Here is a 20,239-nt window from a genome sequence, read left to right as displayed (position 1 = left end):
ACAGGGTTGAAGCCATGGCATATTTCTCTCTCTCTCTCTCTCCGTTTCAAAATAATATCCCTGATGCCTTAATTACAATCTATGAAATGAGTTGAACACGAATCCAACAATGAATTGCGGTTAATTCTGTCTCTCTCAGATTAATTTCCACGAGGGCTTCATTAGAAGTATCTCTCTCCCTCTCTCTCGCTATTATATAATGAAGGCTTTTACAAACCGTTTGAAAAACCTCTCTCTCTCTATGCCGCTATTTATAATGAACACTTTTACAAGTTGTATGACTAACATAATTCCTCCGTTTTTCAAACAGTTTCTAAAAGCCCTCATTATACAAGAGAGAGAGAGAGAGAGAGAGAGAGAGAGAGAGAGAGAGTAGAGGGAGAGAGAGAGGAGAGATTGATTTTCAAAGTTTTTGTAACGCCCTCATTATATGAGAGAGAGAGAGAGAGAGAGATATTCCAATTAGTTCGTAAAAGCCTTCATTATATTACAGCAACAATCTCTTCTCCCCCCCCCCCCCCCCCCCCGACCTCCCAAAAGTACCTCAGTAACAACGCGAAAAGAGCGAATATCAAGGGATCGATACTTCTGTTTTCGCTTCAGGCAGTTACAAACCATTACCATAATCAAGGAGCTTGTTACGGAGTTACTGGAATTCGGTTACCTGTGGTAACAACCATCTTTAAGCAACTGCTTTGCACCATCATTAATGCAGTTGTCGGGACACACGTGTCATCTGCAAGGAGTTTTCCGAGTTCGAGTCCCGAGTTCGATAACCGGGCAAACAGGAGGAACCCTCGAGGCTTCATTAAATCATTTAAAACCTTTGAGGCTTCATTAAATCATTTAAAACCTTTGAGACTTCATTAAATCATTTAAAACCTTAAATCATTTAAACCTTTGAGACTTCATTAAATCACTTAAAACCTTAAATCATTTAAACCTTTGAGGCTTCATTAAATCATCTAATACCTTAAATCATTTAAACCTTTGAGACTTCATTAAATAATTTAAAACCTTAAATCATTTAAACCTTTGAGACTTCATTAAATCATTTAAACCTTTGAGGCTTCATTAAATCATTTAAAACCTTAAATCATTTAAACCTTTGAGGCTTCATTAAATCATTTAAACCTTTGAGGCTTCATTTAAATAATTTAAAACCTTCGAGGCTTCATTGAATCATTTAAACCTTTGAACATTCACTAAATCATCTAAATCCTTTGAGGCTTCATTAGATCATTTAAACCTTTAAGGCATTTAAATCATTTAAAATCTTTGAGGCTTCATTAAATAATTTAAAAACTTTGAGGCTTCATTGAATCATTTAAACCTTTGAGGCTTCATTAAGTCATTTGAAACCTTCAATCATTTGAACCTTTGAGACTTCATTAAATTATTTAAAACCTTCAATCATTTAAACCTTTGAGACTTTCATTGTCGGTTATTAAATCATTTAAACTTTGAGGCTTCATTAAATCATTTTAAAACCTTTGGATGTTTTTTTCATTTAAATCATTTAAACCTTTGGGACTCATTAAATCTTTAAAACCTTAAACCATTTAAAACCTTGAGGATTCATTAAAATTCATTTAAATTTGGAGGCTTCATTAAAATTAAATTTCCAATTTAAACCTTTGAGGAACTTTCAATTAATTCATTTTTAAAACCTTCAACCATTAAACCTTTGAGGCTTCAGAAATTATTAAACCTTTGAGGCTTCATTAAATCATTTAAACCCTTTGAGACTTCATTAAAATCATTTAAAACTTAACTATTTAAAAACCTTTGAGGCTTCATTAAATCATTTAAACCTTTGAGACTTCATTAAATCATTTAAAACCTTCAATCATTTAAACCTTTGAGGCTTCATTTAAATAATTTAAAACCTTCGAGGCTTCACTGAATCATTTAAACCTTTGAGGCTTCATTAAATCATTTAAAAACTTTGAGGTTTCATTGAATCATTTAAAATCCTTGAGGATTAATTGAATTATTTAAACTTTTGAGGCTTCACTAAATAATTTAAAACCTTTGAGGCTTCATTAAATCATTTACAACTTTAAGGTTTCTTCATTAACTCATTTATACCTTTGAGGCTTCATTGAATCATTTAAACCTTCGAGGCTTCATTGAATCTTTTAAACCTTTGAGGCTTCATTTAATCATTTAAAACCTTTGTGGCTTCATTTAAAACATTAAGCCTTCGAGGCTTCATTGAATCATTTAAATCTTTGAGCATTCACTAAATCATCTAAAACCTTTGAGGCTTCATTGAATCTTTTAAACTTTGAGGCTTCAAAGGTTTAAAAGAACCCTCAAAGGAGGATTATTTGAATTATTTAAACTTTTGAGGCTTCACTAAATCATTTAAAACCTTTGAGGCTTCATTAAATAATTTAAAACCTTTGAGGCTTCATTATATTATTTAAAACCTTTGAGGCTTCATTGAATCATTTAAAACGTTTGAGGCTTCATTAAATCACTTAAAACCTCTGAGGCTTCATTAAATCATTTAAAATCTTTGAGGATTAAAGTAATTATTTAAAACCTTTGAGGCTTCATTAAATTATTTAAAATCTTTGAGGCTTTATTAAAACATTTAAAACCTTTGAGGCTTCGCTAAATCATTTAAACCTTTGAGGCTTCATTAAAATCGTTTAAAATCTTTGAGGCTTCATCAAATTATTTCAAACATTTGAGGCTTCATTTCAATCATATAAAACCATTGAGGATTCATTAAATCATTTAAACCTTTGAAGTCGGGAATTTAAAACTTATCACCTTTTGAAGCCACCATCTAAAGGTGTAAGTGGCATGCTGAATATATTTGTGTATAAAACGTATTATAATAAGTTACCTGGAACAACAACTCAAATACTGTGATATTCATATCATTATTTTAAAGTGTGTAGGTTTCAAATGACATGAGTTCGCTGTCAAGCTTTTTTTCAATCTGTGACATAGTAATAATTAGCTACAGATTCCACGCAAACGTCACTTGATTGATAGTGCCCAGCCTTTGTTATGCGTCTATGTATAGTATAAAACACCTAGTTAATACAGAAAAATGGATACGGGCTATACTGCTGCATACTACGTTGTCACACTGCCCTTAATAAGCAGCACTTTTACACAAATAGCAGTCCATATGGAATATATACTCTTATAAATAAATAATCTGTATATTATACTATATATATACTATATATATATATATATATATATATATATATATATATATATACTATATATATATATACAGAGAGAGAAGAGAGAGAGAGAGAGAGAGAGAGAGAGAGAGAGAGAGAGAGCGAGAGAGAGAGGATAGAGCAGGGTCCATAAAAAACAATAAAATCCATGGTTTATGATGTTTTTTATAGACACTGCTGCTTACTGATATAATAGCTCATCTGGAACCTTTATATATATATATAATATATGAACACTTGAGTACCTTACACGGTTGGGTATGGGTATGACTGGCTAGAAGACATTGCGTCACACTTAAACAGCAATTTATGCATATTATAATCAACCACTTGTAGTGAAGGACATCCTGCCCCCCCCCCCCAAAAAAAAAAAAAAAAAAAACTGACCTAGTCCCATAATTCCTAATTGAGATAGTCGTTTATAGGCCATAATTTTTTGGGGTAGTCGCTTAACAATACAAGACTATAATAACCCAGAAGGAAATAAAAGTGGCATGATCTGCAATTATGCAAGGAGGTCCTATTGAGAATGTACTAATACTCCCTGAGAGAGAGAGAGAGAGAGAGAGAGAGAGAGAGAGAGAGAGAGAGAGAAATGGTCACACAAACCCATTTGACGTTAGCCCTTATCCAATTAAGAAATGTAGGTGTTCACTCTTAATTAAACAAGATCCATGCCACATTCAGAGGGTAAGGCAATTGCATCAGACTGATTTTCTTCAAGTCCCGGCCTTATGCCTTATGCAAATGTTGAAATACTTCGACGTATGTCTGACCAAACTGCTCTTGGCGTCTTTCTTCTTTTCAAAATGAGAGGTAAGTAACCGGCTGAAAGAGTCGCATTTTAACAGACATTTCAACTTAATATGTTCTATAATGTATACAGTTGTAATTTTGTATAATATATACTGTTGTATTTTTACTGACTGACACTTAGCTTGATTCTTTTTCAGGCGATCTTTCTCTTCACACAATTTTCAAAAACTCTATACCCATATCTTACCTGGTCGAAAAAATTTTTCTATATAGTAGCCAAATGCATCATCAGTGTGTGTGTGTTTCGAATACAGTACATCTAATATACAAAAAATATATAAACAAAAATACTAAAATCATATTTTCAAAATATGTTTCAATTGGTATTACCTTGAAAAGAGAGGTTTGGTGAATGGAAAAAGTGAGGAATAACCTGAGGTACTACTGCATAACAGAAGTGAAAATCATATACAGGCTTTCTATGGTAATTAAAGGTTAACGAACAAATTTGCCTCAATCCAAACGATGCAAATGGAGAGACGCTGCCTGAAGGTAATATTTCCCGTTCGACGGAGTAAGTGTTTTAATTAAAGTGTTGAATGTGGAACATAGCAGAGAAAAACGGTTAGTATTAGGTACCAAATGATCACAAAACCAACTGCTGAGAACCGAAGACGTAAGACGGGACACTAACAAGTTGTAGAATAGAAAGACACCAGGAACTGATGGGCCTGCAAGCTATAGAGAACAGAATTTTGAACTTTGACCAAAGGCCAAGCGCTGGGACCTACGAGGTCATTCTACGGTGAAAAGGAAATTGTGACTAGGAAGGTTTGAAAGGTGTAACACGAGGAAAACCTCAAAGCAGCTATATGAAATAATTGTTAGGAGAGGGTGGATAGCAAGATGGAAGAAAGAGAATATGAATGAAGGTACAGTATAAGGAACGAAAGGGGTTGCAGCTAGGGGCCAAAGGCACACTGCAAAGAACCTTAAGCAATGCCTACAGTGCACCGCATGAGGTGCACGAACGGGGCTAATCCCTTACGGAGGCAAGCAATGTATGTATATTATCAGTGAGCTATGGTCATCGACGCCGTGGTCACAGTATGTAAGGTATGTTTGTTAGAGGAAAAGTTTTGAAGGACTAAATAAAGGAAATACAAAGGCAAAGGAGATAGGAGGATATTATAAAAAACAGAAGTCCACATAGCGACTGAAAAAGTCATGATAACAGAATGACTGATAAAGCGAAAAACAATAACTGTTGGTTTAGATTAGACACGGAGGGTTTGAGATTGGTGTTTGTTCTGGAACATTTACGTCAAAAGTTTGAAAGTTAAGTGAAAATATGGTATGTTTGTTTGTTTGTATGGTCTTTTTACGTTGCATGGAACCAGTGGTTATTCAGCAACTGGACCAACGGCTTTACGCGACTTCCGAACCACGTCGAGAGTGAACTTCTATCACCAGAAATACACATCTCTAACCACTCAGTAGAATGCCCGAGAATCGAACTCGCGGTTATCGAGGTGGCAGGCCAAGACCATACCGATCACGCCACCGATGGTATGTGGTAGTTGTGAGCCTACATGAACTGGAAAAAGCTCGTGATATTATAGTCAACAGAGGCTACGAAGAATATGTGTGGCGTATAATGATAAATCGTTCAGCGCGATCCAAAACTTGTCTGATGAAGCGACGACCGCGAGTTCGATTCTCGGGCATTCCATTGAGGTGTTAGAGATGTGTATTTTTGGTGATAGTAGAAAAGTACCAATTATCGGCGGACGTGGTTTTGGAAGTGTCACGTAAAAGCCGTTGGTCCCGTGCTGAATAACCACGGTTATGGCATGCAACGTAATAACACCATACAAACAAACAAACAAAAAAACAAAGCAACGTGCGCTAGAATTTGCAAATGGTGGAATGACGCCAAAGGATGTGTTTTGTGTCCATGGTTGCTTAATCTGTTTTCTTTTTTTCACGAGTGTTACGAGAAGTCATATAAAGGAAAAAAAAGGTGTTGGGAAATATATATATAGTATATATATATATATATATATATATATATATATATATATATAGTTATTATATATATATATATATTATATATATATATATATATATATATAATACATGCATTAAGCTACAAATGTCCTTTAATAATAAATCCAATCGCTCTACCTCGGAATTAATATATTTATGTATGTTAACCGAAGGGTAAATTTTTTTAGTTGATAATAATTTCCGATATATATAATATATATATATATATAATATATATATATATATAATATATATAGGGGGAATATATATATATGGAAGAAATTATTACAACTAAAAAAAATTTCCCTTCGTAACATACATTAAAAATATATTAACCGAGGTAGAGATTGGATTATTAAGGACATTTGTAGCTAATGCATATATATATATATATATATATATATATATATATATATATATAATACTATATATATATAACCCAACACCTTTTTTTCCTTTATATGATTACAGGCAGGTAAAGTAACGTTAATTGCAGAATTTTGCCCTTATTGACACGATATTAGAATTTACTTGCCGAAGTGTTTCGTAATTGACCGTCTTCGCGTTGCGTGAATGTGGCCCTCAATATTTGGTTTGAACGTGTATTTTTTCTTTTTCTTTTTTTTGTGGTGCGCATATAGTGGGAATTGTGTACACGAACATGTGGACAGCTTCCGCTTTGTTTATACTCGCCTAACAAGAAGCTAATATATATATATTATATATATATATTATTATATATAATATATATATGTATATTATATATATATATATATATATATATATATATATATCTATTATGCTTGCTTGTTAGGGCGAGTGTATAAACAAAGCGGAAGCTTGTGTCCACACATGTGCGTTCGTGTACACAATTCCCAAACTAGTATGCGCACCACAAAAAAAAGAAAAAAGAAAAAATAACACCGTCGCAAACCAAATATTAGAGGGGCCACATTCACGCAACGCGAAGTCGGTCAATTAGCGGAAACAGCTTCGGCAAGTAAATTCTAATATCACGTGTCAATAAGGGCAAATTGCTGCAATTAACGTTACGTTTACGCTGCCTGTATCACCTCGCCCGAGTTACGACCCCAGCGGAGATCATTAAGCATGGAGGAGAAGAGAGAGAGAGAGAGAGAGAGAGAGAGAGAGAGAGAGAGAGAGAGAGAGAGAGAGAGGAGGATAATACGCTCAAGTAATCAAAGGGAAATCATATTTTTTTTCAGCTGAAGATCTTAACTTTAAATCTTCAGAATAACTATATGGATATGCTACACATACGTACATGCATACGCAAGCCAACACACACAAATATACGCGCGCGCTCGCGCACACCACACACATTATATGATTATATAGTATATATATTATAATATATATATTATATATAGTATATATATATATATATAATGTTATATATATCTATATATTATATATATATATATATATATTATATATAATATATCACTATCTCCCCCAGACTTCATTGTTTTTAACGGAAGCAATTCTGTTTGTTTGTTTGTTTGTATGGTTTTTACGTTGCATGGAACCAGTGGTTATTCAGCAACGAGACCAACGGTTTTACGTGACTTCCGAACCACGTCGAGAGTGAATTTCTATCACCAGAAATACATATCTCTAACTCCTCAATGGAATGCCCGAGAATCGAACTAGCGGCCACCGAGGTGGCAGGTCAAGATCATACCGATCACGCCACTGAGGCGCTACTGGCGATAAGTCCTATATACGTATACCCTCTTTCCTTTATCTCAGGAAAGAAAGCTGCTCTCAACCAACCAGAACCAGATCAAAGTGATCCCCAAGGGTCCAGCGAGGGATAATTAGAGAAAGCCTACAAGGGGTCGGCCTCGATCTTTTTTTTTTTCTTTTCTTTTTTTAGCCAATTCTCCTCAGATGTCTTATATATTCACACCACTCTATATCTCCTTTTCCAATATACTGGGATATAGAATTCAGGCCAAAGACCAAGCACTGGGACCTATGAGGCCATTCAGCGCAGGAAATAATGTTGAAAGGATTGTCAGGAGAAGGTGGTAAAGTAAGATGGGAGAAACAGAATATGGATGGAAGTTTAGTAAAATGAATTAAATGGTTTGCAGCTAGTGGCCGAAGGGACACAGCGAAAAGCTTTGAGTAACACCTACAGTGCATCGCTTGAGGTGCACTGACGGCAAAACCTTTACCCTACCTTCTCATCGAGTCTTCTAAGATAACCTTTGCCACTTTGCGGTACTAAGGTTCACTAACTATATGGCGAATAATTCAATGCCTACTTCAACAGAAGCATAATTGAATCAAAATTACATAATGGGTCTAAAACTATCTGATTTGGTAGGGATTCAAACCTGAAGTATTGTGCTAGTAAGGTTAACAAGCAAACCACTGGCTGTAAATATATATATATATATATATATATATATATATATATATATATATATATATATATATGTGTGTGTGTGTGTGTGTGTGTGTTGTGTGTGTTTCTCCATTCGCATGCATCTGCTATCAGTTGCATCGTCCGAGTAGCAGGCGCATATCTCCAAGTTAATTCTTCTGGTATGTCACCGAGACGAATAGTTACCTTCTCTTAATTAACCTGAAACTCAAGACAGCCTTTCGGGCCTCCCACGAGTTTCCTTGGCACTACCTGACAGTTGGGTTGACTGGTGGACTCCACATACGGGAGCTCAGCGTAATAAGGAGAGAAATAGAATTTCTGTTTCCTCTCATTCATAAACTTGCTGCTATTCTTAATTAGTCTAATTTCGAGCATTTTACCGCTGGAACTATACTGTCTAATTTCATGTCCAGTACAGGGAGCCTTCCACAACAACGAATGTGACACCGAAATAGACTTCCAATCTATCTGAATATATTTTTAATACAACTTCCAATCTATCTGAATATATTTTTAACACAACTTCCAATCTATCTGGATATATATTTTAACACACCTTCCAGTCTATATGAATATATTTTTAAACACAATTTCCAATCTATCTGGATATATTTTTAACATAACTTCCAATCTATCTGAATATATTTTCAGCACAACTTCCAATTATCTGGATATATTTTTAACACAACTTGCAATCTATCTGAATATATTTTTAACACAATTTCCAATCTATCTGGATATATGTTTAACACAACTTCCAATCTATCTGAATATATTTTTAACACAACTTCCAATATATCTAAATATATTTCTAACTTCAAATCTATCTGAATATATTTTTGACACTACTTCCAATCTATCTGAACATATTTTTAACACAACTTCCAGTCTAACAGAATATATTTTTAACACAACTTCCAATCTATCTGAATATATTTTTAACACAAAGTTTTATGCTAAAATTACCGAAAACCAAATTAGTCAAAATACTCTTAGGTATTTGTAATTTTAGTTACTTCAGCTGCTTTGATATAAATGTGCGAGATAAATACACATGCCAGACAAAGAAAAATCATATTATATCAACACAGACCAAATCCTGAAATGTCAAAATCCATCACTAACCGTTCGGCAAAGGCTAAAGAAAGAAAGAAAAAAAAACACGCGAAAGCGCTCTAAACCTTCTCCAAGATTCTCCTTCAAATATATATATAAAAATATATTTTTCCTTGGTGCGCCAGGTGGGCAAACCCAGATACGTCAACAATATATCAAATCATATTCCTGAACAGAGGAAGCGATAAAACTCCCAGTGACCAAAAATATTTTCCTGAACCTTCAACAAAGATCTCGTTCCTGTATCTTTTCAATTTATATTCGGAAACTTCAACAGCAATTTGTGTCTCTGTATCAGAAATAACTGAAACAAAGACCAAACACACACAATCGAATTTGTCGCTGTATCAGAAACAACTGCAACAAAGACTAAATATACATAAATATAGGGACAAAAACAACTGAAACAAAGACTAAATACGTATACACACATAAAGGGACAAAAAACAACTGAAACAGACTAAACATACACAAATACAGACAGAAATAACTGAAAGAAAGACTAAAACATAACAGTCGAATTTGTCTCTGTATCAGAAACAACCGAAATAAAAACTAAACATACACAAATACAGACAGAAATACCCGATACAAAGACTAAAATAAACATTCGAATTTGCGTCGGGAACAGAGTGGAAATCGCTGACGTCCTGCCATTTAGGATAATTAGAAATTCATCACAGCGACAGATCACAAGATGCATCGACGGCCAAGGTCTTATGAACACATCGCGTAATGAATAACATCGCTCAATGAGTAAATGACTATCACGCTGATGAAGGGTAGGTTAAACTTTTTAAAAATTAATGGACGTAAAAACTGCAGTAACAACACATACAATTGTTTAATATTATAATGCACTCCTATAAGTTAATCTAAATTTTTCTTATTGGTCCAAATTATGCAATACTACCCTCTGCCATTATAAAAGTTTCCCATTCTCAGTAAAGCGTTCTAAATCGGGTCAATTATTCCTTCAAAGTTTGAAATAGTCTTATTATTAAATTATGTGCAAAGGTCCATAGATCATTATATATTCTTTTGTCTGACCTGGAAATCACACTTCCCTTTTAATTGAGAGCAGAAGTGCGCCGTTGTTCCCAAATACAAGTAAATAAATAAATAAATAAAATAAAATAAATAAATAAAATAAAAATACAACTACTGGAGAGTAAACCAAAGATTTCGCGACAGAATATGCAAGATTGTTTACATGACAACCAAAAACCAAACATGGTATCATATTATCACTAATAAAATATGTGCTATATCTTATTAGTAAACACCATCTCCGTGGTATATAAACGTCCTGTACCGCTGAAAAAAAAAACATGTAGGAGGAGAGTTAGACATTTTATTTTTGTAAAGCACAGCATTAAGCAAGCAAGCAAAAAAAAAAAAAAAAAAAAAAAAAAAAAAAAGGCAGTCAGAGCGACGGAATTGCTAGGGATTTCCATAATGGCCTATTGAGCCCGAGTTGCATCGATTCACAGGTCTTGGGAGTCTTCAGAAATTTTTTTTCATGAACATGCTTCATCTACAAGGTACTGGATTATTTTCTATGAGAATGCAATACTGTTTTACCGGATTATTTTCCATGAGAATACAATAATGTTTTTCTGGATTATTTTCTATGAGAATACAATAGTTTTACTGGATTACTTTCAATGAGAATACAATACTGTTTTACTGGATTATTTTCCACGAGAATACAATACTGTTTTACAGGATTATTTTCTATGAGAATACAATACTGTTTTAACGATTTAATCAGACATTTTAAATCTAAATTTGTAATAGGCAAATGGTCTTTGAACATCTCGAATTCTACATTTCTTTTTTTTTTTGATATATCTCACTAACGAAAGTCTTAAAAAAAATTAAAACAAAACATAAGAGAGAATAACAAGCAACGTCATTCTTACCATTTAGAAGGGTTCGAATCCCACGACGTCATCTGGGATGCTTTATTTGGGTTTAAGACTTTGTAATTACAATCGGATTCAAAGAGCGTAAGGAAATCGAAAATTTGAGACTAATGTATCTACCACAAATACATGCATTATATATATATATATATATATTATAATATATTATATATATTATAATGTATATATATATATTAATATATATATATATATATATATATCATAAAAGTAACCACTATTATTCTGTATAGATTGAATATAGAATTGCACTGAATATAGATTTTAGGCCAAAGGCCACGCACTGGGACCTATGAGGTCATTCAGTACTGAAACGGAAATGGACAGCAAAAGGTTTGAAATGTGTAACAGGAGGAAAACCTCAAAGCAGTTGCACTATGAATCAACTGTCAGGAGAGAGGGTAAAAAGTAAGATGGAAGGCAGAGAATATGGAAGAAGGTACAGTAAAAGGAATGGAAGGGGGTTGCAGCTAGGGGCTAAAGGCACGATGCAAAGACCCTTAATTACAAACTAAAACTGCAGCCTTGTAAACAAATAATATAATGTATTGATCAATCTAGCAAGGACTACAAAAACCTAATTCTTTTGAAATCTTAAGACTGATCGCGGATAAACCATTTTAGTATATCAAAATAAGACGCAATACGGTAACAAAAACTAAAGGAGCCGAAATTGCTGAATCAAGATTGGAGCCTCCGAAAACGTCATGGACCCCAGGTGTAGTACGAAGCTCCGATCCTAAACCAATACCCGTGTATTAACTTTCCACTCGATAAGAACTAAAAGCAACACGGTTTCTGCAACTTATGGAACGGTGCCTTAACTCAAACACATTCTGATATTGCGGTATAGAGGAATCTTGCCAAAGCACGATTCGTTTGATTATTATCACTAAACGATCCGATAAATTGGTGAACGCAGTGTGGCTCAGAACTTATTCGCGCTCGCACAGACACACAGTATGTATATATATTAATAAACAAATAAATAAATATATATATATATATATATATATATATATATATATATATATATATATATATATAGTGTGGTGCGCGCATTTATATTTACTTTATATGGTTCAGTTTTCGGATATCATGGTGTTACTGTCCAACTAGCAACCAAGCGATCAAGTTTTGTTGGAAAATTAGTATTAATCAGTACTATCGCCTCCAACGCCGTGTGGTGTATTACAGATCTATACAATACCATCATTTACGCCTTTTTTTACCATTATCTTCCACAAATCTCCACTCATCTCGAGCCTCACGTCTCATAGATCACATCCAAGTAGGCTAGGTTTTCCAACTCTTCTGTGCCCAGTCCCAAAGGAGCCCAGCTGTCTACCATGTATACTTCCTATTCTGCGCGACTGTGCAAAAGATATGTCCAAACCCTCTCATATCCCCTTCATCATTATCTCATCTACATACGGAAATGACATCATTTCCATTATGGCACCATTTCTGACTAGCCTGCCATTTTAAAATTTCTAGTACTAGGGCTGGACAGTGAGACTAATAATACGCAGAGCTGATTGAGGATATCCAGAACTATATCTCCCAGCAATGGTCTAACTCATAACTAAATAAATGCTAATCATATCTTGCAGAAGATGAAACAGAAAAATCATCCAATGGAACTCTCCGGATTATATCCACTCAGGCTTGAAAGAAAGCTTGAGTTAATTATCTGACAGCCCGCTACTACAATATCCAGCAACGAAAATACATGAAGTGCTACATCACAGTGCAAAGGTCTTATATCCAATATTATTTTTCCTAGATACCCAGAGAAGTGACGAGATAATATGTGTTTGAGAGAGAGAGAGAGAGAGAGAGAGAATTTCTAGGAATGGATGAGTATAACACCACTAGTGCGAAAGCTTTTACTACCGCTAAACACGTAACATGTTCTTTCTTCTAATCCGCAAACACAAACCCAAATTACATCACGGGGAAAATAGTTGGAGAGAGAGAGAGAGAGTGGTTGCATTTGGAAACATGCGTATGAACTCGTCTTTTGATTTCAATCTCTACTAAAAAAAAATTAAATAATTCTATCTTCATATTTTACACCTCCAAAAGCTTATCTTATAACAATGGCTTAAAAAAATCCTCCAAACTACGGTGTCTGCTCCAAAATCTGGTTTGTTTTGTAAAAATCTGATGAATCATATTTTGTAAAGCTGAAAAATATAAGTGGACTAAAATACTGACAATATCCGAAATTCGTAGGGAGAGCAACACAACACTTGTTTTGGTGTTGTTGTTTTGTTTCATCTACGGCTGAAGTAACGAGAAAATAAAGCCCGGATTAAAACTTTTCTTGTTGAGTCTTCAAAACAATACTTTAAAAAGTTTGAAGGGATTACTCTTACTTATTCACATTTCCCCTTGCATTTAAATTCGTGTTATTTATGTGCACGTAACGGAGCAACAGCCAATTCAATTAGTATATCTAATGTTTGACCGAAATTTGCATATTCATAAACATAATTTACTCACATTTAAAAAAACGCACACGCATATAATATATATTAAAATATTATTGCAATTTCCCTAATACATGCAAAAGGAATAATGAAAAGGCACAACCTTTCAATGTCAACACTAGTATAAAAATTCAGCGTGATAGCTAAGCAGTGTTCTTGAAGACGCCACTCTGAGTGCAAGTCTTCCATGACGACGACTTTCCGGTAATGATACACGAACGTTTGATTTTGAGTCCAAAATTAGGGAATAGAAGTGTTTAAAAAATAAACACTGGGCGTAAAATAATTTGGAGATGAAGGAAAAAAGGCTAATTCGTCACCATACGACAACGAACTCGAATTTTTTCCTATCAATTTTTGTGGTCAATTCTATAATTCTCAAAGGTCGCGCCTAAAAATGACTAATTGATAACCGAAACTTCCCATGCGAAGATGGTAACTTTTCTCAAAGTTACACAACAGCCACGACAATAGCGGGAACCGCAACAACAACAACACAAGGTTTGTGGCCACCCATACACTTACCTTAATTGCCGAGGGTAATATAACGATTCTTATCACAAATGAATGAAGTGAGCGTGGGTGCTACAGAAGCGCGCGAGAGAGAGCTAGAGACCGTTCACAAACGTCGGCCGTTGAACACGGTCGAGGACGAACTGAGCCACCGGGGAAAAGAACTGACTGAGCAGGAGTCTCTCGCGTGCCGAGAATAAACGGGGAAGCGGGGAGGAGGGAGGCGGAGGACTAATGACTCCTCCCCTCCCTCCCACCAAAACCCGCTTTATTTACCTCTGTCTCTTCAACAGATGCCTCCTGCCTGATACATGTGGAGGTGTTGAAGGAAAAGACGGAAAACGGGGGATAAAAAGTAGGGTGGGGGAGGGGAGGGAGACGATCGATGCCGACTATATCTAGGGGTGAGCTGTCATAGGTGTCCGACTAATAGAAACGCTGCGTGACATTTGTTGCCTCCCCTTTTTCCCTCTCCTATAAGGGAGTGGAGGAAGATGGGGGGAGGGGGGACATATGAGCCACAGCCAACAGGTGCCTTTCACCCAGCCTACACATAGTAAGGGGAAGGAGGCTTCCCCTTTCACAGAGGTATTTTCTTAACAGCTAAGTAACATTCAGAATCTACTAGAACTTGAGACTTGCAAAGACTTATTTTTCTGGAATAAAATAGCTTGAATTTTGATCAATATAACAACCTGTTGCACTAATCTCAGTTCAGTCTATTCGGTGGAAACTCATCTGCATATCAGAGGAGCGCCTTTTTCGTTATTAATGCAGGATATATTAACTCCACGCCGTAGGCGAACATCACTGACACAATATTCAACTAGAAAATAAACTCTCTGTGATCGTAGTCATAAACGCCACTTCGGGGATTGATGTAAAATTTAATTCTGTTCTCTTTCTCTCTCTATGCACATCAACCTGATACTCTGAATGTCTAGACTTGATAGATCAGTGAGGAAACTTATGTTTAATCATGAATTGAAGAGTTCAGATTTTTTGACCTTTGAATAAGGAACAAAAGCTCAGATCTTGACTTCACTGAATACGCTCATTATAAACTAAATTGCGTGTCTTACCTATTTCATCAAGATTGTTAGTCTAAATGAAATGTAAATTTGCATAATTAATCCAAAATCTGTCATTATAAACTAGGTTTACCTTTTAAAAATACCCACGTGACGACAGATTTCCCTATAAAAATATTATTCTAAGATATCAAGTCTGACTGAGTATGATGAATTATCCTCATTAAAAAAAATTGCTGAATGTATCCTCTTGAAATATCACTAAGTATACGAGTTTATATATGTAAGTGTATATATATACATCGAGCTACAAATGTCCCTTAATATCTAATTCACTCTACCTTGGAATTAATATATTTTCATAAATGCTTAACCGAAGGGGAATTTTTATTAGGCGATAATAGAATTGTCGGCGCCCAGGCGCGAACCCAAGACACCATACAAATCCAGGAATGTCAGTGAAGCTTTTACCCAATCCACCACCGCAAGAGGCTATAAGTTAATGCCGTCTCTCACCCTCAAATACCTTTCGCGCTCAGGTATTCGCTGATTTGGAGCCAGCATTAACCCACCTCGACCTCGGTAGTGTTGTAGTGCTTATGACAGCACGTAGCCATTAATATAAGTTGTAAGGTGTCCTGGGTTCGCGCCTGGGCGCCGACAATTGTATACAATTGTATACAATCGCCTAATAAAAAATTCCCCTTCGGTTAAGCATTTATGAAAATATATTAATTCCGAGGTAGAGTGAATTAGATATTAAGGGACATTTGTAGCTCGATGTATGTATATGAATCACGGTAATGTGATATGACATATATATATATATATATATATATATATATATATATATATATATATATACATACATACATACATAATAATAATAATAATAATAATAATAATAATAATAAAGGAGGCCCATAAAAACGCCAAAACGTAGAAAGTAAATACTATATTTCAGAAACAGTTTTGTCTCAATATATGTATTATTTACTTTCTAAATTTTGGTGCTTTTATGGGCTTTCTTTTTATTAGATAGAATTCTGTTTTAAACAGAATAATTTCACAACCACACACACACACACACACACACACACACACACACACACACACACACACATATATATATATATATTATATATATATATATATATATATATATATCCAGCTAAACCCTGAAAAATACAATAAATCAGCAAAGCTTAATGCATACCCATGGGTTAATACTCACTTCACCACGAGTTCCCAAGATAAAATAATGGATTACCTTTAGCTATAGTAAGAAAACCAACCCTTTTTCGTTTACTTAATTCGATAAGTATTTTTAACCCGGGCCCCCTCCCCCCTCCCCTTTTTTTAGGGACGGGGACTGGGCAACACATTGGACCAACCTGTTTTTTTTACACTATAATAAATTTTCTTTTTTTTTTTTTTTGTTTGTGTGCAATAAAGTAAGGCTTATTTTCTTCTGAAAAGGCAAAAATGTTAGATCTATAAATCATACACACGCGTACGCATGCCCCCATATACATATATAATATAATATATATATATATATATATATATATATATATATATATATATATATATATATATTATAATATACATATATAATAATATATATATATATATATATCTATACATATATATAATATATATATATATCTATATATATATATATACATATATATATATGTATGTGTGTGTGTGTGTGTGTATTCGTTATGTAAACACATACATATACTATACATACGTACACTCGGCAAGGAAAGGTAAGATACAATTTTTTAAATCTTCGGACATATATTGTTCAATAATGCCACACCTGGCAACTCTTGAAATGGGGCGGAGCTTCAAAATCATAGCGTTTGTTGCTTTCTAGATTTCCATCAACTTTACGCCATAAAGATTCTGTTGAGGTCCTATAATCATATATACTTGAATGTAGAAACAGGCTTTATATTATTCGTTAATGTTGGTTTGGTAACGTCAGTTCAGGGTAGAATATCGATCATCCTTTTTTAAAACCTACTGTGAAACCTTATTTATAAGTAATGTTTGACACTAAACTGACGAAAAATTCATACGCAATTAAAGACGGATCTTAAACAATGAGAGAAAGGGTTTTAAAATTTGGGCAGTACATGTAGAAATCGTGAGGAACAATACATTAAAGAATGAGATATTATGACGACAGAGAGAGAGCGCGCAAGCATAGGCCTATCGATAGAGATACTTAATTCAGTATATATACTTTGAGAGATTAAGTTATAATATTCTTTCAAATGTTTCAAAAGTGGAGAGAGAGAGAGAGAGAGAGAGAGAGAGAGAGAGAGAGAGAGAGAGAGCATAAGCCTATCTATAAAGATACTTGATTCATTAATTTATTTACTTGAGAGATTGAGTGATATATTTTTTCAAAATGTTGTTTTGAAAAGTGGAGAGAGAGAGAGAGAGAGAGAGAGAGCGAGGAGAGAGAGAGAGAGAGAGGAGCAAAATCTGCTCATGTGAAAGCTTAGGTCTATTTCGATAACAACTCCCCCCCCCCCATTTACCCCCCACCCCCCCAATTTAATCTATTTTTATTTTCCTTTGGAGATTGGGTTGGTAATACTATTATATCTATAAATATATGTATTATATTATATCTATATCTATAATATATATATTATATATAATTTAAAGTATGTTTTAGAAGTGGAAGAGAAAGAGAGAGCGAATATAGTTTAACTGCCGTTTGTAATGGGAGCATATAGCCAGAAAATCTTTGAGCTGACATGCTATTTTAACCTTGATTAAGATTTATGTTTAAAGACAGTAGCTTTGTAAACAGCAACTAGCATTCGATCCATGTCAACGTCAAAGTAATCAAAGTGTGAAATCCGTTACGTTAGCCAGTATCCAGTGACTTGCGCTTTCCCGCTCGAAGTTCTAGGGCTCCTCCTCACGTCATAGAAAAGCGATGTTGTGGATGCAACTAGATTTTGTTTCAACCTACCTTAGCCGTTACTCGCAACATTGAGTGCCATTGACGTCAGCTAAAATTTAATCGCTTTGGAATACAAACATAAGTTTGTAGAAACTAAAATAATTGCATTCACCACTTACGATGATGCAATATATCACCGTTCATGAAGCAAAACGAGAAAATATTGTCGTCGTGATACATAGTACTAAAATCAGAAATTCACATTCTATCTACCAGATCTTCTATGAAAACGTCTCCATCTGAGAAATTCCAATTACTTCGGACATATCGTGTTTTTAAGTATCTGAACGGTTTTGTTTTGCAGTTTTAACTTATATGATATAATTTGCAGTATATTTTCATATTCTAGAGTAAATTCAGCGATGTTATGTCTTTTCAGTAAAAACAAATGGGAAATTGGATGAACGAAAGCTAATGAAAACTGTATCTTCAGTTTTCTTGTCGAGTGTACATACACACATACTCAAATCTGTTGAGGAGACCCGCCTTCCTACTCAAGATACATAAAGGCTCTATATTACAATCCTCCACGAGAATGTTAGGAATACAGAAATTTCAATTAACACAAAAGAATTTTTTTTTTTTTACCAAGGCACCAGCAACGACCGCTACAGAGCTATTAAATCACTCCCACTTAATGCTAGAACAAATAAAAAGGCGGAAATTTTATGAAACGAACAGGAAGTTCGAAGTGTTACCAGCCAAGTCCAGTCGTCAGAGAAATAATAGAAATCAAGAGAGCAACAAAAAATGGCCCCCCACCCCCCGCTGAAAAAAAAAGCCGCCTCAAGTATCGCCCCTCAAACGTCGGCGTCATAATAGAAACGATGATGGCCATGGAAGAATATCAAACTTTGAACTCCGACTTTCCAGCTCCAGCAAATAGGACAAAAAAAAAAAAAAAAAAAAAAAAAAAAAAAAAAAAAAATAAAAATAAAAATAAAAAAATAAAAAACCTCTGTGATCGAGTTTAATTAACGTTACTTTTTCTCTCCGTCTGCCGGGTGCAAGTCAAACTGGGTAGCAAAAGTCAAACAGATGCCCTTCGTCGTGACTATTAGTCTCTCTCGTTTCAGCTGCTGTTCCCAAGATAAATAACGGAACTGGTTGAAACTTCAAAGCTTAAAATCAACCTTCCAATTCCTTCAACCTTTACTCGATGATACGCTGAACGCCTTTCTAAAGCACACTCAAATATATATACTACACAGACACACACACACACACACACACAAATATATATATATATCAAATAATATATATATAATATATATATATATATATAATATATATATAATATTAATAGATTATAATAGAATATTGAAATGTTTCTATTACTGCAATGCAACAGTATAATATGAAGATAAAAGGCCCCCCATAAAAACACTATTTTTGAACGTGGCAACCATATATATTTCGAGCACTTACATGGTTGCCACGTTCACATAGTGTTGTATGGACCTTTTTTTTATCATCACACGACACACACACACACACACACACACACACACATACATATATATATATATATATATATATATATATATATATATATATATATATATATAATGAAGCGTATTTTATAAGTATACGGTAACTTCCGTCTGCCCGAGCAATAAACATGATCAAGGATATCAAAATGCAGTTGAAAGGTGGTAATAATAAGAGACTGGCTAAACAAAGAGTGAGAAAATGTATGGATAAAAGATA

The 20,239-nt window shown here is 34.4% G+C and overlaps 1 protein-coding gene across 4 annotated transcripts in view; it reads right to left on the bottom strand.

Moving 5' to 3' along the window:
- LOC135215420 (FAD-dependent oxidoreductase domain-containing protein 2-like) overlaps positions 1-20,239 on the bottom strand; it is a 213,928-nt gene that overhangs the window by 166,505 nt on the left and 27,184 nt on the right. The window contains exon 1 of one of the 4 annotated variants that reach the window (XM_064250031.1): positions 14,519-14,674. The exons of 2 other annotated variants lie outside the window; for them this stretch is intronic. The gene's annotated coding sequence lies outside the window, so the exon portion shown is untranslated. Of the gene's footprint in view, positions 1-14,518; positions 14,675-20,239 lie in introns of those variants that run through there. One more of the 4 variants, XM_064250034.1, reaches the window with a different exon arrangement.

Source organism: Macrobrachium nipponense, chromosome 5 (genome assembly GCF_015104395.2).
Source record: "Macrobrachium nipponense isolate FS-2020 chromosome 5, ASM1510439v2, whole genome shotgun sequence".
NCBI lineage: Eukaryota > Metazoa > Arthropoda > Malacostraca > Decapoda > Palaemonidae > Macrobrachium > Macrobrachium nipponense.
The sequence above is the reverse complement of the archived record's forward strand: the minus strand, read 5'-3'. Positions and strand labels throughout refer to the sequence as shown.